At 42.3% G+C, this 23,387-nt stretch overlaps 1 long non-coding RNA gene across 1 annotated transcript; it reads right to left on the reverse strand.

The window, feature by feature from the left end:
• Positions 1–21,598: 21,598 nt before the first annotated feature.
• LOC115151609 (uncharacterized) lies at positions 21,599–22,691 on the reverse strand. Its single transcript, XR_003867331.1, has 2 exons — positions 22,290–22,691; positions 21,599–22,250 (listed from the first exon to the last, which is right to left on the reverse strand). It is a non-coding gene; the product is annotated as an uncharacterized LOC115151609 (long non-coding RNA).
• Positions 22,692–23,387: the final 696 nt, after the last annotated feature.

The following is a 23,387-nucleotide window of genomic DNA, read 5'->3' on the forward strand; positions in this document are numbered from 1 at the left end:
CGAGTTTCTGGCTTCAGGCAAAGCACTCTGAGAATACGTTTGGCTTAATTTAATCAACGAATACAATGTTTATTATTGTATAGCAATATGAAGCAGGTTTGTTTGAGGCTATAGACAGATTCAACAGGTTTGTTTGAGGATATGGACACGTCTAAACAGGTTTGTTTGAGGATATGGACACGTCTCAACAGGTTTGTTTGAGGATATGGATACGTCTCAACAGGTTTGTTTGAGGATATGGACACGTCTCAACAAGTTTGTTTGAGGATATGGACACGTCTCAACAGGTTTGTTTGAGGATATGGACACGTCTCAACAGGTTTGTTTGAGGATATGGATACGTCTCAACAGGTTTGTTTGAGGATATGGACACGTCTCAACAAGTTTGTTTGAGGATATGGACACGTCTCAACAGGTTTGTTTGAGGATATGGACACGTCTCAACAGGTTTGTTTGAGGATATGGACACGTCTCAACAAGTTTGTGTGAGGATATGGACACGTCTAAACAGGTTTGTTTGAGGATATGGACACGTCTCAACAGGTTTGTTTGAGGATATGGACACGTCTCAAGTTTGTTTGAGGATATGGACACTTCTCAACAGGTTTGTTTGTCGATATGGACACGTCTCAACAGGTTTGTTTGAGGTTATGTAACACAACAATAAGCTCATTATCATTCTGCTAAAGGTGGCATTGTGCACACTTGGAGGGGAATAACGGTGAATATGGAATGTGCCCTAGTACATACGTCTCATTTAAGGACTTGAGATGGAGGGCAGTACATGAACAGATCAATAAATACATGAGATCTAACCTGTGTTGATTGTGTATTAACCCTCTGTTCCCGACTCATTCATCATCATTCTCTCTAACCTGAGGCGCAGCGGGACATTGATTTGCCTCACACAGAGTAATGAGCTGCTCTTGTTTCATTAACAATGATAAAATTACTATTGTCCTGAAACATTGATCACTGGGTGAATAATGCAGAGGATTCATGTGCCATGAGGACCGCCTGTTCAGGAAACAAGAGTTGGTACAGCGGGTTGGGGAAAAATACTCCTAGGTGATCTACAGTGAGGGGAAAAAGTATTTGATCCCCTGCTGATTTTGTACGTTTGCCCACTGACAAAGAAATGATCCGTCTATAATTTTAATGGTAAGTTTATTTGAACAGTGAGAGACAGAATAACAAAAAAATCCAGAAAAACGCATGTCAAAAAAATTATAAATTGATTTGCATTTTAATGAGGGAAATAAGTATTTGACCCCTCTGCAAAACATGACTTAGTACTTGGTGGCAAAACCCTTGTTGGCAATCACAGAGGTCAGACGTTTCTTGTAGTTGGCCACCAGGTTTGCACACATCTCAGGAGGGATTTTGTCCCACTCCTCTTTGCAGATCTTCTCCAAGTCATTTAAGGTTTCGAGGCTGACGTTTGGCAACTTGAACCTTCAGCTTCCTCCACAGATTTTCTATGGGATTAAGGTCTGGAGACTGGCTAGGCCACTCCAGGACCTTAATGTGCTTCTTCTTGAGCCACTCCTTTGTTGCCTTGGCCATGTGTTTTGGGTCATTGTCATGCTGGAATACCCATCCACGACCCATTTTCAATGCCCTGGCTGAGGGAAGGAGGTTCTCACCCTAGATTTGATGGGACATGGCCCTGTCCATCGTCCCTTTGATGCGGTGAAGTTGTCCTGTCCCCTTAGCAGAAAAACACACCCAAATCATAATGTTTCCACCTCCATGTTTGACAGTGGGGATGGTGTTCTTAGGGTCATAGGCAGCATTCCTCCTCCTCCAAACACGGCGAGTTGAGTTGATGCCAAAGAGCTCCATTTTGGTCTCATCTGACCACAACACTTTCACCCAATTGTCCTCTGAATCATTCAGATGTTCAATGGCAAACTTCAGACGGGCATGTATATGTGCTTTCTTGAGCAGGGGGACCTTGCGGGCGCTGCAGGATTTCAGTCCTTCACGGCGTAGTGTGTTACCAATTGTTTTCTTGGTGACTATGGTCCCAGCTGCTTTGAGATCATTGACAAGATCCCCCTGTGTAGTTCTGGGCTGATTCCTCACCGTTCTCATGATCATTGCAACTCCACGAGGTGAGATCTTGCATGGAGCCCCAGGCCTAGGGAGATTGACAGTTCTTTTGTTTCTTCCATTTGCGAATAATCGCACCAACTGTTGTCACCTTCTCACCAAGCTGCTTGGTGATGGTCTTGTAGCCCATTCCAGCCTTGTGTAGGTCTACAATCTTGTCCCTGACATCCTTGGAGAGCTCTTTGGTCTTGGCCATGGTGGAGAGTTTGGAATCTGATTGATTGATTGCTTCTGTGGACAGGTGTCTTTTATACAGGTAACAAACTGAGATTAGGAGCACTCCCTTTAAGAGTGTGCTCCTAATCTCAACTCGTTACCTGTATAAAAGACACCTGGGAGCCAGAAATCTTTCTGATTGAGAGGGAGTCAAATGCTTATTTCCCTTATTAAAATGAGAATCAATTTATAACGTTTTTCTGGATTTTTTTGTTGTTATTCTGTCTCTCACTGTTCAAATAAACCTACCATTAAAATGTTTGACTGATCATTTCTTTGTCAGTGGGCAAACGCACAAAATCAGCAGGGGATCAAATACTTTTTTCCCTCACTGTATAACTGTTGTTGTTTCCAAGGAGATCTATAACAGTTGTTGTTGTTGTTGTTGTTTCCTAGGTGATCTATAACTGTTGTTGTTTCCAAGGTGATCTATAACAGTTGTTGTTGTTGTTGTTTCCTAGGTGATCTATAACAGTTGTTGTTGTTGTTGTTGTTTCCTAGGTGATCTATAACTGTTGTTGTTTCCAAGGTGATCTATAACAGTTGTTGTTGTTGTTGTTGTTTCCTAGGTGATCTATAACAGTTGTTGTTGTTGTTATTTCTTAGTTGATCTATAACATTTGTTGTTGTTGTTTCCTAGGTGATCTATAACAATTGTTGTTGTTATTTCTTAGTTGATCTTTAACAGTTGTTGTTGTTTCCTAGGTGATCTATAACAGTTGTTGTTGTTGTTTCCTAGGTGATCTATAACAGTTGTTGTTGTTGTTTCCTAGGTGATCTATAACAGTTGTTGTTGTTTCCTAGGTGATCTATAACAGTTGTTGTTGTTGTTTCCTAGGTGATCTATAACAGTTGTTGTTTCCTACGTGATCTATAACAGTTGTTGTTGTTGTTTCCTAGGTGACTATCGTCCTATTGTGTAATCTGTCACAAGTTGAGTACAGTATATCTGGTACTCTGTCTCGAATGCTTGTCCTGCTGCCTACATTTTGGTTTGCAGTGAAGAAAAAAACAGAAAACCTGTTTTGCACAGTTTGCACTCAATGACAAATTGCAGAGGATCGAATTTCCATACCTGAAACACCCTCATTCACCAAACGGAGAGGAGACATCTGCTTGCACTTCTGAACTGGTTCAGTTTGCATAAAAGATACTGAAATAAATTAGTGACTCTATGGAAAAGAGACAGTCAGGCAGAGGTAATGTTTAGAGTTCGGATTCTCTCCGTAGGGGAAGTAGCAACTTACTGTTGGCAATAGCATCAGGATGCACAGTCAATAATAAAGTTATATTATAAAACTTTTAAACATCCTGCCATTTTAGGATGGTCTTCAATATTTATTTTTGCCCCAGACCTTTGCTCCTCTTTGGCTTTACCTGAACATTGTTCCTCGTCTTTCCTTCTCTCCTTTCTTGCTCTCTCTCTCTCCTCCCTCGTTCTTCCTTTCTCAGGCTCAACACAGATGGTGCTCATTAATAAAAAAAGCCAGCCCTTCACCCTTTTGTGTTTGAGAGAGAGAAAAAGAGTGAGCGGAAAAAGACTCCAGTGAATGAGAATCAGCTGGCTGAACACAGAATCAATTAGCAGCAGATTGTCTTGCTTCCATGAATTATGCTAAAATCTGTGTTAAACGAAGAAACGTACATTGCAAACAGAATGTATGGTAACTGCTTACCACTGGGCTATGTGTCCTGAAGTTAAAGAAAGGTTGGAGTGCACTGGCCTGCGAAGCAAAGGTTGTGTTCCAGGGATTGTTTCGCGCAAGAGGGGAGGAAGGTTCAAAAGAAAACATGCTTGTCATCAATCTTTTACTAGTGTTAAACATGGTTTTAACCGATCTTGCTTAAGCACCATGCAATGCATACAGTCTTGCATGTGATGTAAACATTTGATGCTTTTCTTATCATAATTGCCATGTTATGTTTCCCATTTGCCCATTGACACAAAATGCTTTGAATGTGAAATCATCATAGATGTAAGGTGATTGCTAAGGAAGGTTGACATACTGTATGTTGATGCCTCCATACTGTATGTTGATGCGTCCATACTGTATGTTGATGCGTCCATACTGTATGCTGATGCCTCCATACTGCATGTTGATGCGTCCATACTGTATGTTGATGCCTCTATACTGTATGTTGATGCCTCCATACTGTATGTTGATGCGTCCATACTGTATGCTGATGCCTCCATACTGTATGTTGATGCGTCCATACTGTATGTTGATGCCTCTATACTGTATGTTGATGCCTCCATACTGTACGTTGATGCCTCCATACTGTATGTTGATGCGTCTATACTGTATGTTGATGCATCCATACTGTATGTTGATGCATCCATACTGTATGTTGATGCGTCCATACTGTATGTTGATGCGTCCATACTGTATGTTGACGCGTCCATACTGTATGTTGACGTGTCCGAGCCAATGTCGTTTAATAACTGGATGGTTACATGGTGTGGTGACCTGGATTACAGGAAATGAGTTTTAATGTGATTTAAAACAATATACTTCAGACATGTCTAATCATGGCTCAAGAGCTTTGTTGGAGTCCTATGATGTCATTTCAGAGACCATAAATTGGTAAAAACGATACTGTGCAACAGCTACCGAAACTACAGTACTTTGTCACCTCACCTGGTCGGTGTTTAGCCTGCCAGGATTCACCATGAAACAACCCGTCGTAGAGAAGAACTCTGGCGCTTGGTGTTTTCCTAGCTTAAGATTGCGAGTCACGATTTGGCTCTGAGTGAGCTATGATAGTGGTTGTGTGTTATCTTGTTAGGTGACACCTGGGGTGCAATCTCTTGGCAAAGTAGCGCTGTTGAAGTAGCTCACACTGGGGGCTTGATAGGGCCTCAGCTGTTGGCCGTTTGATTGTGGAAAGGTCAAGCAGTGCTTTGTGGCGGCATCTCATGGGCCCCCTGTTTGGAGGATGGGAACGTAGGAGAGACACTTCAACGGAAAGAAAACAGAGATGAGGACTGTTAGAGGAGAAGAAAGTGCAGGAGCAAAGGATAAGTAATCAGTATGTGTTTTTCCATTAAGAGTTCCCCAAGGAACTTCAATGTCCTGCTGCTATAGAATGGTGATTCTACTTCATCCGGTAATTGGCCAAGAGGGGGGTATCTTTATATCTTTGGGGTTTGTTTACCACCTTCTCCAGGCTTGCCAATTCATATTCTTCTCATGGTTAATGAAGCCACGAACAAGCCTACTTAGAACGTTATCAATGAACATTTTAAATGTACCTGTGCTGGATGCGCACATTGAGAACATGAGAAGGAAATCTTATAATGGAGAACGGATGAGAGGCCCGGGGTGAAACAGTTGTGATAGTCCATTAGCATTGCAATACTACAATAACTGGAGACAGCGGAGGGCCATTGAGATTGCTCCATTAGCCCTTAATAACTGGGTTAATATCCTCCAACTGTGATTACTATTGTGATTACAGGAGTTACATGTGAATGCCAAGGGCCCATGGGGCTGAATCCAAACGTTGGCCTCGATTCAATCAGATTCATGCTAGCCTACACCAGCATAGCTTGTGTTTTGATGGTGTCGGAGGTGGAACTGCATTAGAGCTGTCATCTCCACAAGCAGCTCCCGGAATTATAGCTGTCGTGACCATTGCCATTGGCTGCACGGAGTTGCATTAGTATGCAGCCGTGTTTACAAGTTGGAACACTGGAATGTGTGATGTAATCTACACCTTGATTAGGCTGATAGAAACCCTCATTATTTCCATCAATAATGATTTTCAATTTGACAAGAGCAGCTGCTCACCAATCTGACATCTCCAATGCAGTAACACCACCGACACCACCAAAACATCAGCTATGTGGGTGTTGGCTATCGCAGGTTAACACTTGATCTGATTGAATCTAGGCCTTGAACTTTGAGCTCGTAACTCACACTTTTGCTTGAGTCATACATGTGTGTATCTTTTGTGAGAGAAAAAATCTAGGCCTCATAAAACAGTTATTATAGAAAAATCTAATTCTCACATAACCCCACATGAGATGCATTCACAACGTCTATAGGTGGTATGACAAGGTTGCATGAGAGGTAATGGCATGGTCCTGTGGAAATGGTCAATGTAGAGGTGACTGTCTTGGGGTGTATTGAAAGTGCAAAGAAGAATGTCATGCCTCTGTTCCATTCACTCTCTGCCAACACCATTACCTGGCTGGAGGCTTCAGAAAACAGACAGCAGCGAGAGACACCCAGCTATTTACAGGGTAGAAATGGAAAAATACGAGAAATGGTAGAGAAACTCCATGTCAATGCACCCTCAATTATCCCATCTCCCCTTTATCAGTCTCCCCAGGATACCAGTTTCTGCCTCGGCATGAGGCACCTGTAGCATTCACTGCTATCAAACCCCATTTCCTCCACCATCTTTTCTAACAACCACCATTCCAGTCCTTCCCATCTTCCCTGACAGAACAGGAATGGGTCAAATCATGGAGGGACCAGTGCTGGGTATTAGGTAGAGTCAGTCTGCTCTAATGGGGATGCAAGATGACATTGACAGAGAAGGGCAACATCTTACGGGTTCCAACCCGACTTTGGTATATACTGACGGCTTTTCATGTTTTCTTTACTTTTTTTGTACAAAAAGTTCATACTGTTATCACACATGAACGCCAAGCACTTCTGGACATCAGGTAGACAGTGACAGTACTAACCTCGATTTTGACTTCAAATCTAACTTCAACTCCATTCTGTTGTTCATACCGGACCCCATTCATTTGTTTCATGGGCTACCAAAACCCTGCAGGCATTCCAACATCCTGGTGAGATTAAGATGAAGAGAATATCGTCCCACACTCCCCTGCATTCTATTGGCAAATTTTATTTTATTTATTTTTATTTATTTCACTTTTATTTAACCAGGTAGGCAAGATGAGAACAAGTTCTCATTTACAATTGCGACCTGGCCAAGATAAAGCAAAGCAGTTCGACAACATACAACAACACAGAGTTACACATGGAGTAAAACAAATATACAGTCAATAATACAGTAGAAAAATAAGTCTATGTACAATGTGAGCAAATGAGGTGAGATAAGGAAGGTAAAGGCAAAAAAGTCCATGGTGGCAAAGTAAATACAATATAGCAAGTAAAACACTGGAATGGTAGATTTGTAGTAGAAGAAAGTGCAAAGTAGAAATAGAGATAATGTGGTGCAAAGGAGCAAAATAAAATAAATAAAATAAATAAATACAGTAGGGGAAGAGGTAGTTGTTTGGGCTAAATTATAGATAGGCTATGTACAGGTGCAGTGATCTGTGAGCTGCTCTGACAGCTGGTGCTTAAAGCTAGTGAGGGAGATAAGTGTTTCCAGTTTCAGAGATTTTTGTAGTTCGTTCCAGTCATTGGCAGCAGAGAACTGGAAAGAGAGACGGCCAAAGGAGGAATTGGCTTTGGGGGTGACCAGAGAGATATACCTGCTGGAGCGCGTGCTACAGGTGGGTGCTGCTATGGTGACCAGTGAGCGGAGATAAGGGGGGACTTTACCTAGCAGGGTCTTGTAGATGACCTGGAGCCAGTGGGTTTGGCGACGATTATGAAGCGAAGGCCAGCCAACGAGAGCATACAGGTCGCAGTGGTGGGTAGTATATGGGGCTTTGGTGACAAAACGGATGGCACTGTGATAGACTGCATCCAGTTTGTTGAGTTGGGTATTGGAGGCTATTTTGTAAATGACATCGCCAAAGTCGAGGATCGGTAGGATGGTCAGTTTTACGAGGATATGTTTGGCAGCATGAGTGAAGGATGCTTTGTTGCGAAATAGGAAGCCAATTCTTGATTTAACTTTGGATTGGAGATGTTTGATGTGAGTCTGAAAGGAGAGTTTAGTCTAACCAGACACCTAGGTATTTGTAGTTGTCCACATATTCTAAGTCAGAACCGTCCAGAGTAGTGATGCAGGACAGGTGGGCAGGTGCAGGCAGCGATCGGTTGAAGAGCATGCATTTAGTTTTACTTGTATTTAGGAGCAGTTGGAGGCCATGGAAGGAGAGTTGTATGGCATTGAAGCTTGTCTAGAGGGTTGTTAACACAGTGTCCAAAGAAGGGCCAGAAGTATACAGAATGGTGTCGTCTGCGTAGAGGTGGATCAGAGACTCACCAGCAGCAAGAGCAACATCATTGATGTATACAGAGAAAAGAGTTGTCCCAAGAATTGAACCCTGTGGCACCCCCATAGAGACTGCCAGAGGTCCGGACAACAGGCCCTCCGATTTGACACACTGAACTCCATCAGAGAAGTAGTTGGTGAACCAGGCGATGCAATCATTAGAGAAACCAAGGCTATTGAGTCTGCTGATGAGGATGTGGTGATTGACAGAGTCGAAAGCTTTGGCCAGGTCAATGAAAACGGCAGCACAGTATTGTTTCTTATCGATGGCGGTTACGATATCGTTTAGGACCTTGAGCGTGGCTGAGGTGCACCCATGACCAGCTCTGAAACCAGATTGCATAGCGGAGAAGGTGCGGTGGGATTCGAAATGGTCGGTAATCTGTTTGTTGACTTGGCTTTCGAAGACCTTAGAAAGGCAGGGTAGGATGGATATAGGTCTATAGCAATTTGGGTCAAGAGTGTCCCCTCCTTTGAAGAGGGGGATGACAGCAGCTGCTTTCCAATCTATGGGAATCTCAGATGACACGAAAGAGAGGTTGAACAGGCTAGTAATAGGGGTTGCAATAATTTCGGCAGATCATTTTAGAAAGAAATGGTCCAGATTGTCTAGCTCGGCTGATTTGTAGGGTCCAGATTTTGCAGCTCTTTCAGAATATCAGCTGAATGGATTTGGGAGAAGGAGAAATGGGGAAGGCTTGGGCGAGTAGCTGTGGGGGGTGCAGTGCTGTTGACTGCAGTAGGGGTAGCCAGGTGGAAAGCATGGCCAGCCGTAGAAAAATGCTTTTTGAAATTCTCAATTGTAGTGGGTTTATCAGTGGTGACAGAGTTTCCTATCCTCAGTGCAGTGGGCAGCTGGGAGGAGGTGTTCTTATTCTCCATGGAATTTACAGTGTCCCAGAACTTTTTTGAATTTGTGTTGCAGGAAGCAAATTTCTGCTTGAAAAAGCTAGCCTTAGCTTTTCTAACTGCCTGTGTATATCGGTTTCTAACTTCCCTGAAAAGTTGCATATCACGGGGGCTGTTTGATGCTAATGCAGAACACCATAGAATGTTTTTGTGTTGGTTAAGGGCAGTCAGGTCTGGGGAGAACCAAGGGCTATATCTGTTCCTGGTTCTAACTTCTTGAATGGGGCATGCTTATTTAAGATGGTGAGGAAGGCATTAAAAAAATAACCAGGCATCCTCTACTGACGGGATGAGGTCAATATCCTTCCAGGATACCAGGGCCAGGTCGATTAGAAAGGCTTGCTCGCTGAAATGTTTGAGGGAGCGTTTGACAGTGATGAGTGGAGGTCGTTTGACCGTAGACCCATTACGGATGCAGGCAATGAGGTTAGTGATCGCTGAGATCTTGGTTTGAAAACAGCAGAGGTGTATTTTGAGGGCAAATTGGTTAGGATGATATCTATGAGGGTGCCAGTGTTTACGGCTTTGGGGTGGTACCTGGTGGGTTTATTAATAATTTGTGTGAGATTGAGGGCGTCAAGATTGGATTGTAGGATGGCTGGGGTGTTAAGCATGTCCCAGTTTAGGTCACCTAGTAGCACGAGCTCTGAAGATAGATGGGGGGCAATCAGTTCACATATGGTGTCCAGAGCACAGCTGGGGGCCGAGGGAGGTCTATAGCAGGTGGCAACGGTGAGAGACTTGTTTTTAGAGAGATGGATTTTTAAAAGTAGAAGTTCAAATTGTTTGGGTACAGACCTGGATAGTAGGACAGAACTCTGCAGGCTATCTCTGCAGTAGATTGCAACACCGCCCCCTTTGGCCGTTCTGTCTTGTCTGAAAACGTTGTAGTTAGGGATGAAGATTTCAGAGTTTTTGGTGGACTTCCTAAGCCAGGACTCAGACACGGCTAGGACATCCGGGTTGGCAGAGTGTGCTAAAGCAGTGAATAAAACAAACTTAGGGAGGAGGCTTCTAATGTTAACATGCATGAAACCAAGGCTATTACGGTTACAGAAGTCATCAAAAGAGAGAGAGTAGGAGTGGAGCTAGGCACTGCAGGGCCTGGATTCACCTCTACATTACCAGAGGAACAGAGAAGTATGAGGATAAGGGTACGGCTAAAAGCTATAAGAATTGGTCGTCTGTGACGTCCGGAATAGAGAGAAAAAGGAGCAGGTTTCTGGGGGCGATAAAATAGCTTCATGGTATAATGTACAGACAAAGGTATGGTAGGATGTGAGTACAGTAGAGGTAAACCTAGGCATTTAGTGATGATGAGAGAGATATTGTCTCTAGAAACATCATTGCAACCAGAAGATGTCATAGCATGTGTGTGTGGAGGAACTGAGAGGTTGGATAAGGTATAATGAGCAGGGCTAGAGGCTCTACAGTGAAATAAGCCAATAAACACTAACCAGAACAGCAATGGACAAGGCATATTGACATTAAGGAGAGGCATGCTTAGCCGAGTGATCAAAGGCTCCAGTGAGAGTTAGATAGCTAGCCGAGCCATAGGTAGCAAGCTGGTAGAAGATGGAGGAGGTCTGTTTTTAGCCACCTCGTGCGATTCCGTCTGTAGATTAGTGGGGTTCCGTGTGGTAGGGGGGACCAGTCCAATTGGCAAAATAGTTAGTTATAGTGGCCCAAGAAAATTGTCCGATAGACCTATTCAGATAGCAGCCGATAAGATAGCTAACGATTAGCGGGCCGCAGATGGGCATTCGGGTTACGTCGCAACGGAGGGGCCAATTGGATAACTCCCTCGGGCAGATAACGTCGGTGGTCCAGTCGTGAAGGCCCGATGGGGCTCTGCATCGGCAGTTAACATGGGTCCGGATAGGTGATTGTAGCCCAGGAGAGGCTGATGGAACTCTTCACCTGGCTAGCTTCGGAATAATTTATGCTAACTCCGGGACCAACGTTGCCAATATTCACTCAGGTAGCAGCTAGCTAGCTGCAAGATCCAGGTGTAAAGCAGACGATAATGGATTACAAAAGGTAAACCAAGCCGTGACATGCCCAATGATGCAGAACTCCCAAAGGAAAACAACACTGCTTTGAGGAATACAACACTGTGCCTTGCATGAAAGCCCCTGTTGTTCCAGATGACCATGTGATCTCGCTCTCTGTGGCCAATGTTAGTAAAACCTTTAAACAAGCAACACAGAATACAAGAGTGTGTTCTCAAAGCATGCACAGACCAGCTGGCAAGTGTCTTCATGGACATTTTCAAACTCTCCTTGTCCCAGTCTATATTCTCTACATGTTTCAAGTTGACCACCATTGTCCCTGTTCCCAAGAACACCAAGATAATCTGCCTAAATGACTATCACCCTGTAGCACTCATATCTATAATTATGAAGTGCTTTGAAAGTCTGGTCATGACACACACCAACACCATCATCCCAGACAACCTGGATCCACTCCAATTCGCATACCGCCCCAACAGATCCGTAGATGATGCAATCTCAATTGCACTGAACACTGCCCTCTCCCACCTGGAAAAGAGGGGAAATAACTATGTGAGAATGCTGTTCATAGATTACAGCTCAGGTGTTCAACACCATAATGCCCTTCAAGCTCATCACCAAGCTGGGGACCTAAGGACTGAACACCTCCCCACATGAAAAAATACTATAGTGTATACTATGGTAGGAATACTATAGTATTCAATGTAGTGTTTACTGTGGTATGCTGTAGTGTTTACAGTTTATTCTAGTATAAATACTGAAGTTAAAAAAGTGTTCTTTATACTACAGTAATTACTGTAGTGTTTTTATAGATTGTAGTATATTGTAGTATTTGCTGTAGTGTTTTTGGGGACATTATTGTAGAATTTACAAAAGTGTTTTTTCTTTATTATCTTTAACATAGAATTGGGCGGCTTTCTACTTTACATAATCTGTAGGTAGGTACTGTAGGGGTTCTGAATAGAGAGTTCAGAGCTTCTGTTCTTTTCTATAACCTGTAGGGAACACAATACAGTGCCTTCAGAAAGTATTCAGACCCCTTGACTTTTTCCACATTTTGTTATGTTACAACCAAATTTAAAAATTGATTAAATCGTTTTTCCCCCCTCATCAATCTACACACAGTACCCCATAATGACTAAAGCAAAAACAGTTTTTGGGGAAAAATCCCCCGAAAATATTACAGTTACATAAGTATTCAGACCCTTTAATCAGTACTTTGTTGAAGCACCTTTGGCAGCAATTACAGCATCGAGTCTTCTTGGGTATGACGCTACAAGCTTGGCACATCTATATTTGGGGAGTTTCTCCCATTCTTCTCTGCAGATCCTCTCAAGCTCAAGTCCGGGCTCTGGCTGGGCCTCTCTGGGATATTCAGAGATTTGTCCCAAAGCCACTCCTGCATTGTCTTGGATGTGTGGTTAGGGTCATTGTCCTGTTGGAAGATGAACCTTCACCCCAGTCTGAGGTCCTGAGCGCTCTGGAGCAGGTTTTCATCAAGGATCTCTCTGTACTGCTCCGTTCATATTTGCCTTGATTCTGACTAGCCTCCTGTCCCTGCCGCTGAAAAACATCCCCACAGCATGATGCTGCCACCACCATGCTTCAGCGTAGGGATGGTGCCAGGTTTTCTACAGATGTGGCGCTTGACGTTCAGGCTAAAGAGTACAATCTTGGTTTCATCAGACCAGAGAATCTTGTTTCTCATGGTCTGAGAGTCTTAAAGTGCCTTTTGGCACCTCCAAACGGGCTGTCATGTGCCTTTTACTGAGGAGTGGCTTCTGTCTGGCCACTCTACCTTAAAGACCTGATTGGTGGAGTTCGGCAGAGAAGGTTGTCCTTCTGGAAGGATCTCCCATCTCCACAGGGAACTCTAGAGCTCTGTCAGAGTGACCATTGGGTTCATGGACATATCCCTAACCAAGGCCCTTCTCCCCCGATTGCTCCGTTTGGCCGGGCGGCCAGCTCTAGGAAGAGTCTTGGTGGTTCCAAACCTTTTCCATTTAAGAATAATGGAGGCCACTGTGTTCTTGGGGACCTTCAATGCTGCAGAAATTGGTACCCTTCCACAGATCTGTGCCTCAATACAATCCTGTCTCGGAGCTCTACGGACAATTCCTTCGACCTCATGGCTTGGTTTTTGCTCTGACATGCAATGTCAAATGTGGGACTTATATAGACAGGTGTGTGCCTTTCCAAATCATGTCCAATCAATTGAATTTACCACAGGTGGACTCCAATCAAGTTGTAGAAACATCTCAAGGATGATCAGTGGAAACAGGATGTACCTGAGCTCAATTTCGAGTCTCATAGCAAAGGGTCTGAATACTTATGTGAATAAGGTATTTCTGTTTTTTTATTTATAATAGATTTGCAAAAATGTCAAAAAACCTGTTTTCACTTTGTCATTATGGGCTATTGTGTGTAGATAGCTGAGGATATTTCTTTTTTTAAATCCATTTTAGAATAAGGCTGTAACATAACAAAATTTTAAAAAGTCAAGGAGTCTAAATACTTTCCAAAGGCACTGTATGAGCTATACTTGGCATGTAGGTTTCTCACTTACGGGTGGCACAAATTAGGATATGGGGAGGAGAATAGGTAGGGTATATGCAAATTCAATACTGTAGTATTTACTAAAGTTAAAATGTAGTGTTTTTACGGACTGTAGTGTTCTACAGTATAGTACACAATTCTGTACTAAGTACTACATTTGATCGAGGGATACTACAGTGTGTAGTTTAGTATTCTACAGTATACTACAGTTTACTACAGAATTCTAGTAAGTACTGTAGTATTCTGTAGTGAACTGTAGTATATTTTATGTAGGTCTCTGCAACTGTATCCTGAACTTCCTGACGGGCCGGCCCCAAGTGGTGAAGGTAGGCAACAACACCTCCGCTATGCTGACCCTCGACATGGTGGCCTCTCAGGGGTGTCTCCTCCTGTTCACCCATGACTGCGTGTCCATGCACGACTCCAACACCATCATCAAGTTTGCTGACGACACATCACCAACATGTGAAAAGATTTGATTGACTGAAAAGATTTGGGTCCTCAGATCCTCAAAAAGTTCTACAACCGCACCATCGAGAGCATCCTGACTGGTTGCATCACCGCCTGGTATGGCAACTGCTTGGCCTCTGACCGCAAGGCACTACAGAGGGTAGTGCGTACAGCCCAGTACATCACTGGGGCCAAGCTTCCTGCCATCCAGGAACTCTATACCAGGCGGTGTCAGAGGAAGGCCTACAAAATTGTCAAAGACTCCAGCCACCCTAGTCATAGACTGTTCTCTTTGCTACCGCACAGAAAGCGGTACCGGAGCTCCAAGTCTAGGTCCAAAAGGCTTCTCAACAGCTTCTACCCCCAAGCTATAAGACTCCTGAACAGCTAATCAAATGGCTAGCCAGACTATTTGCATTGCCCCCCTTTTTTACGCTGCTGCTATTCTCTGTTTATTATCTATGCATAGTCACTTTAACTCTACCTACATGTACAATTGAAGTCGGAAGTTTACATACACCTTAGCCAAATACAACTCAGTTTTTCACAATACCTTACATTTAATCCTAGTAAAAAGTCCCTGTCTTAGGTCAGTTAGGATCACCACTTTATTTTAAGAATGTGAAATGTCAGAATAATAGTAGAGAGAATGATTTATTTCAGCTTTTCTTTCTTTCATCACATTCCCAGTGGGTCAGAAGTTTACATACACTCAATTAGTATTTGGTAGCATTGCCTTTAAATTGTTTAACTTGGGTCAAATGTTTCAGGTAGCCTTCCACCAGCTTCCCACAATAAGTTGGGTGAATTTTGGCCCATTCCTCCTGACAGAGCTGGTGTAACTGAGTCACGATTGTCGGCCTCCTTGCTCGCACACACTTTTTCAGTTCTGCCCACAAATTTTCTACAGGATTGAGGTCAGGGCTTTGTGATGGCCACTCCAATACCTTGACTATGTTATCCTTAAGCCATTTTGCCACAACTTTGGAAGTATGCTTGGGGTCATTGTCCATTTGGAAGACCCATTTGCGACCAAGCTTTAACTTCCTGACTGATGTCTTGAGATGTTGCTTGAAAATATCCACATCATTTTACTTCCTCATGATGCCATCTATTTTGTCAAGTGCACCAGTCCCTCCTGCAGCAAAGCACTCCCACAACATGATGCTACCACCCCCGTGCTTTACGGGATGGTGTTCTTTGGCTTGCAAGCTTCCCCTTTTTCCTCCAAACATAACAATGGTCATTATGGCCAAACAGTTCTATTTTTGTTTCATCAGACCAGAGGACATTTCTCCAAAATGTACGATCTTTGTCCCCATGTGCAGTTGCAAACTGTAGTCTGGCTTTTTTATGGCAATTTTGGAGCAGTGGCTTCTTCCTTGCTTAGCGGCCTTTCAAGTTATGTTGATATAGGACTCGTTTTACTGTGGATATAGATACTTTTGTACCTGTTGCCTCCAGCATCTTCAAAATATCTTTTGCTGTTGTTCTGGGATTGATTTGCACTTTTCGCACCAAAGTACGTTCATCTCTAGGAGACAGAATGCTTCTCCTGCCTGAGCGGTATGACGGCTGCGTGGTCCCATGGTGTTTATACTTGCGTACTATTGTTTGTACAGATGAACGTGGTACCTTCAGGCGTTTGGAAATTGCTCCCAAGGATGAACCAGACTTTTGGTGGTCTACAATTTTTTTTCTGAGATCCTTCCTGATTTCTTTTGATTTTCCCATGATGTCAAGAAAAGAGGCACTGAATTTGAAGGTAGGCCTTGAAAGAGGATGTCAGAGACTTGGCAGTGTGGTGCCAGGACAACAACCTCTCACTCAACGTCAGTAAGATCTAGGAGCTGACCATGGAATACAGGAGAAAGAGAGGAGAGCACGCCCCCATCAACATCGATGGGGCTATAGTAGATCAGGTTGAGAGCTTCAAGTTCCTTGGCATCCACATCCCTAAGGACTTAACATGGTCCACACACACCCGCACAGTCGTGAAGAGGGCACGACCTCTTCCCCCTCAGGAGGCTAAAAAGATTTGGCAATGGCCCTCGGGCCCTCAAAAAGTTATACAGCTGCACCATCGAGAGCATCTTGTCTGGTTGCATCACCACTTGGTATGGCAAATGCACCGCCCTCGCTGGCAAAGCGCTACAGAGGGTGGTCTGGACAGCCCAGTACATTAACGGGGCCGAGCTCCCTGTCATCCAGGACCTCTATATCAGGCCGTGTCAGAGAAAGGCCCGAACAATTGCAAAAGATTCTAGCCACCCAAGCCATAGACTGTTCACTCTGCTACCGTCCCGGCAAACAGTACCGGAGCATCAGTTCTCGGACCAGCAAGCTCCGAGACAGCTTCTACCCCCAAGTTGTAAGACTGGTAAATATTTTATTAAATGGTTACCTGGACTATCTGCCCTGACCCCATCTTGCAATGACTCTGTGCACACTGACAAGACTATATTTACATATACACACTCACTCACACACAAAACTAACACATATTCACATACACTACACACACACACACACACACACACAACATATAGACACAACACAAACACACACACACACACACTTTTGCACTAATCATTTGCTGCTGCTACTCTGTTCTTTATTTTACTCTTATTATTATCTATCCTGATGTCTAGTCACTTTACCCTGCCTTCATGTACATATCTACCTCAAATACCTTATTATTATCTATCCTGATGTCTAGTCACTTTAACCTGCCTTCATGTACATGTCTACCTCAAATACCTTATTATTATCTATCCTGATGTCTAGTCACTTTACCCTGCCTTCATGTACATATCTACCTCAAATACCTTATTATTATCTATCCTGATGTCTAGTCACTTTACCCTGCTTTCATGTACATATATACCTCAAATACCTTATTATTATCTATCCTGATGTCTAGTCACTTTACCCTGCTTTCATGTACATATATACCTCAAATACCTTATTATTATCTATCCTGATGTCTAGTCACTTTACCCTGCCTTCATGTACATATCTACCTCAAATACCTTATTATTATCTATCCTGATGTCTAGTCACTTTACCCTGCCTTCATGTACATATCTACCTCAAATACCTTATTATTATCTATCCTGATGTCTAGTCACTTTACCCTGCTTTCATGTACATATCTACCTCAAATACCTTATTATTATCTATCCTGATGTCTAGTCACTTTACCCTGCTTTCATGTACATATATACCTCAAATACCTTATTATTATCTATCCTGATGTCTAGTCACTTTACCCTGCCTTCATGTACATATCTACCTCAAATACCTTATTGTTATCTATCCTGATGTCTAGTCACTTTACCCTGCCTTCATGTACATATCTACCTCAAATACCTTATTATTATCTATCCTGATGCCTAGTCACTTTACCCTGCCTTCATGTACATATCTACCTCAAATATCTTATTATTATCTATCCTGATGTCTAGTCACTTTACCCTGCCTTCATGTACATATCTACCTCAAATACCTTATTATTATCTATCCTGATGCCTAGTCACTTTACCCTGCCTTCATGTACATATCTACCTCAAATACCTTATTATTATCTATCCTGATGTCTAGTCACTTTACCCTGCCTTCATGTACATATCTACCTCAAATACCTTATTATTATCTATCCTGATGCCTAGTCACTTTACCCTGCCTTCATCTACATATCTAGCTCAAGTACCTTATTACTATCTATCCTGATGCCTAGTCACTTTAACCTGCCTTCATGTACATATCTACCTCAAATACCTTATTATTATCTATCCTGATGCCTAGTCACTTTACCCTGCCTTCATCTACATATCTACCTCAAATACCTTATTATTATCTATCCTGATGTCTAGTCACTTTACCCTGCCTTCATGTACATATCTACCTCAAATACCTTATTATTATCTATCCTGATGTCTAGTCACTTTACCCTGCCTTCATGTACATATCTACCTCAAATACCTTATTATTATCTATCCTGATGTCTAGTCACTTTACCCTGCCTTCATCTACATATCTAGCTCAAGTACCTTATTACTATCTATCCTGATGCCTAGTCACTTTAACCTGCCTTCATGTACATATCTACCTCAAATACCTTATTATTATCTATCCTGATGCCTAGTCACTTTACCCTGCCTTCATCTACATATCTACCTCAAATACCTTATTATTATCTATCCTGATGTCTAGTCACTTTACCCTGCCTTCATGTACATATCTACCTCAAATACCTTATTATTATCTATCCTGATGCCTAGTCACTTTACCCTGCCTTCATGTACATATCTACCTCAAATACCTTATTATTATCTATCCTGATGCCTAGTCACTTTACCCTGCCTTCATGAACATATATACCTCAAATACCTTATTATTATCTATCCTGATGCCTAGTCACTTTACCCTGCCTTCATGTACATATCTACCTCAAATACCTTGTTACTATCTATCCTGATGTCTAGTCACTTTACCCTGCCTTCATCTACATATCTAGCTCAAATACCTTATTATTATCTATCCTGATGTCTAGTCACTTTACCCTGCCTTCATCTACATATCTAGCTCAAGTACCTCATAGCTCTGCACATTGATCTGGTACTGGTGCTACAATACCTGTGTATAGCTCCACATTGATCTGGTATTCCCTGTATATAGCTCCACATTGATCTGGTACTCCCTGTATATAGCTCCACATTGATCTGGTACTCCCTGTATATAGCTCCACATTGATCTGGTATTCCCTGTATATAGCTCCACATTGATCTGGTATTCCCTGTATATAGCTCCACATTGATCTGGTATTCCCTGTATATAGCTCCACATTGATCTGGTACTCCCTGTATATAGCTCCACATTGATCTGGTACTCCCTGTATATAGCTCCACATTGATCTGGTACTCCCTGTATATAGCTCCACATTGATCTGGTACTCCCTGTATATAGCTCCACATTGATCTGGTACTCCCTGTATATAGCTCCACATTGATCTGGTACTCCCTGTATATAGCTCCACATTGATCTGGTACTCCCTGTATATAGCTCCACATTGATCTGGTATTCCCTGTATATAGCTCCACATTGATCTGGTACTCCCTGTATATAGCTCCACATTGATCTGGTACTCCCTGTATATAGCTCCACATTGATCTGGTACTCCCTGTATATAGCTCCACATTGATCTGGTACTCCCTGTATATAGCTCCATTCTTGTGTATTTTATTCCTCTTGTGTCACTATTTTTATTTTTATTATAATTGTTTAACTCTGCATCGTTGGGAAGGGCTCGTAAGCAAGCGTTTCAAGGTAAAGTCTACACCTGATGTATTCCGTGTATGTGACAAATACAATTTGATTTGATTGGATTTAATTTCATTAACTATTTGCTTGTATTATATTATAGCATATATTACAATCTTAGAAAAAAGGTGCTATCTAGAACCTTAAAGGGTTCTTCGGCTGTCCCCATAGGAGAACCCTTTGAAGAACCCTTTTGGTTCCAGGTAGAACCCTTTTGGGTTCCATGAATAACCATTTCTACAGAGGGTTCTACATGGAACCCAAAAGGATTCTACCTGGAACCAATAAGGGTTATCCTATGGGGACAGCCGAAGAACCCTTTCAGAACCCTTTTTTTAAAGAGTGAAGTTGTTATCATTTTAGGCATTTGAGGGAACTTGTATCATTTGAGGGAACTTGAATCATTTGAGGGAACTTGAATCATGACAAAGTATTGATCATTCTATAATCCCTCCAAAGGTATTTGCATATTCCTCCAGGACAGCTGATTGCATGAGATATAGAAAGCTCTCTCTAGTCTCTTTGAGAGAGATGAGTCAATCCTACACCAGTCAGAGCAGCTCTTTGGAAAGCGATGATGCAGTGACACAGACAGAATCGAGTAAAAAGATTGAGATTTTAAAGCCAAAATCAGAGGCCACTTTTAGTGGAAGTTTTATTTGTTAAATTTTAAACACTGATTGATACATTCCTTAAATTATCTTCCCTCTGAACACTCATAAGAAGTCAATCGTCACAGGTCTGAAAGTCCATTCTTTGATTAAAATAGGTTTTATCCGAGGCTAAATCTTTTTTATTGTCATGCATCACAGGGAAGAGAATAGTCAGAATCCATCACGTTAACCAGGTTTCCATCCAACCTTTTTATGCATTTAAAGTACATTTCGGATATAAAATGTCACGACAGGCCTGATGGAAACAGGCCAGATGGAAACAGGCCAGATGAAAACAGGCCTGATGGAAACAGGCCTGAAGTACATTTGTTGTTAGACTTTTCAAATGTTGATAAAACAAAATACACTAGACAAGTGGGATCCTTTTGTGTCTGTAAAATTAATTATGCGAGAAATGGCTGTGGAAACGCTTTTATGTGCAAATATTGATATAATAAGCATGATATGGGAGTAAAGTTGGAGTCACTAGATGACATGTTGTGTAGTTCTCCTACTACGACTTGGGAGGCATGCAGTTTATTAGAGTACAGATGAAATACATTATGATGAACTTCACCAGCTTGATGCTCCTTTCCAATAAATATAGATGCTTTTATTCTGGTGACATGATGATCGATGCTTGGCTGCCGTTTGACAAATAAAACCCATTTAACTATTCGGTACATGGGGATTTAACCGCAAAATACATGTTTTATCTGAACTACGTCATCATGCACAGCCTTTTATACACAGCAAGTCCATTTGATGGAAACACGCCTCTGGTGGGAAATGCACATATTGTTTTTCTGCAGATTTTAGAATATTTGCATGAAAATCTGTCACCAGTTGGATGGAAACCTAGCTACAGATGACCTTTGGAAATATCTTAAACCACCCAGCTCTCTGTGAAGTTCCATTTCTTAAACGCATGAACTGTTGAATGTTTTTTAACAAGTGCCAATTAATAAAATGTAAAAAAAAAGTATATATATATATATATATATATATATATATATATATATATATATATTTTTAAATCCATATGCAGACATTATTTTTACCAAATTGGCTTATCAACATTAGACTGCAATTTAGTTTAGGTAAAGACACCGTAAACAAGAGCGCATGTTTGATTGAAACAGCAGTTCTAAATACTTTGATAATGTATTCACTCTGTAGCCTACAGTATAGAAATGTCACACTGTAAACCAGAGCTATATCCGCTATAGACAAAAAGCTTTATTTGTGTTTTTTTCCATTTTTCCCCATAGCTTTCCTTTGCCAAAACAAGAACATTTCATATGAAATTCAAACATGTTTTATCCACATTAAAACCAACTAAAAATAAATTGATCTGATAACCACACCATGTTCTTCACCTTTAAAAAAAAGCATTACAGGACTACAAGTACCAGAATGCATTGTGATACAAGCAGGAAAACAACAACGACAATAGCAAACGGCTGACTTCTCTGTTTGACTGCAGAGACTGGTACCCTCGTCGCTCTAATATTTCAAGGGTCTACAATATAATTTCATTTCACATATGAATAACTTCTGCTGCCTCTTTGAAAAGTAAAGTAAGAAATAACATGGAATAAAGTAAAATATAAAAGTTGTATTTAGCTCACTTTTCTCTGAAATGTAGTTTATTTCTGCGTTCATTCAGATGTTCTCGGCCAGCTCTCTGTAAATGGTCGGACATGACCGGGGAGAGGAGTGTTCTATCACAAAGTCACAACATTACTCTCATACACTTCGGTCCCCCACTCTTTTTTAGTGAAACGGAAAAGTACATTTTGTAAAGCGGAAGTGCATCTGAGATTCCAAACTCCCACTGGAGTTTTTTTGGGGCCATTTCCGTCACCTTTAAGTGTACATGGAGGTCTGGCTCCCTTTCCGTCACCTTTAAGTGTACATGGAGGTCTGGCTCCCTTTCCGTCACCTTTAAGTGTACATGGGGGTCTGGCTCCCTCTCCGTCACCTTTAAGTGTACATGGAGGTCTGGCTCCCTTAGTGTTGCACAATACATGGGGATCTCACATTGTCCATTCCCCTCGAGATGACAGGCCCTCAGTCTCCACAATGACCCAGCGGTCACCAGCCTCAGTACTGGGACTCAGACAAGAGGACCTGACATAGCAATGGGCATGTGTCATACAGCGAAAACATCACACGGTGAAAAGCTCACGTTCAGAGCATGAGAGAGAAAGAGAGAGAGAGGGGGCAGAGAATGAGACAGAGAGAGAGTGTAGAGCGAATGAGAGAGAGTAAGATAGAAGGGGGTAGAGAGAATGAGAGAAAGAGAGGGAGAGAGATGAGGGGTAGAGAGAGAGAGAGAGGGAGAGAAAGAGAAGAGGGGTAGAGAGAGAGAGAGGGAGAGAAAGAGAAGAGGGGTAGAGAGAGAGAGAGAGAGAGAGAGAGGGAGAGAAAGAGAAGAGGGGTAGAGAGAGAGAGAGAAGAGGGGTAAAGAGAGAGATGAGGGGTAGAGAGAGATAAAGAGAAGTGGGGTAGAAAGAGAGAGAGAGAAGAGGGGTATAGAGAGAGAGAGAGAAAGAAGAGGGGTAGAGAGAGAGGGGGGGTAGAGAGAGAGAGAGAAGAGGGGGTAGTAAGAAAGAGAGCACCGCAGCATGAGATGGAGAGACTCATTTTGAATTCAGCACCAGTGGAAAAAAGGCAATTTTTTAAACGGTTCATTTGTTTGTTTTTACATAACTTTTTTTTTTTATGACAAAAAGATCCTCTTTTTAAAAAATCTACACTGCCCTGTCTGTGATGGGACCCCCATGGCATGTTTTAGAGGGTCTACACAGAGGTCTATGGCTGCTTACGACCTTGTTGGAGAGCCACGACAGCGCCGTCCCACCCCCCTGTTCTCCCGGTATAAAAGTTAAACAAGTGTCTTTGGCAGATTTACAGAAAAGGTCCTCATCTACTCTGGGACGTTACTGCTAGAAATTGCAAAGATGTTAGAGACTGGTCAGAGACACACAAGAAGAGAGAG

The sequence above is a fragment of the Salmo trutta genome, chromosome 17 (genome assembly GCF_901001165.1).
Source record: "Salmo trutta chromosome 17, fSalTru1.1, whole genome shotgun sequence".
Lineage (NCBI taxonomy): Eukaryota > Metazoa > Chordata > Actinopteri > Salmoniformes > Salmonidae > Salmo > Salmo trutta.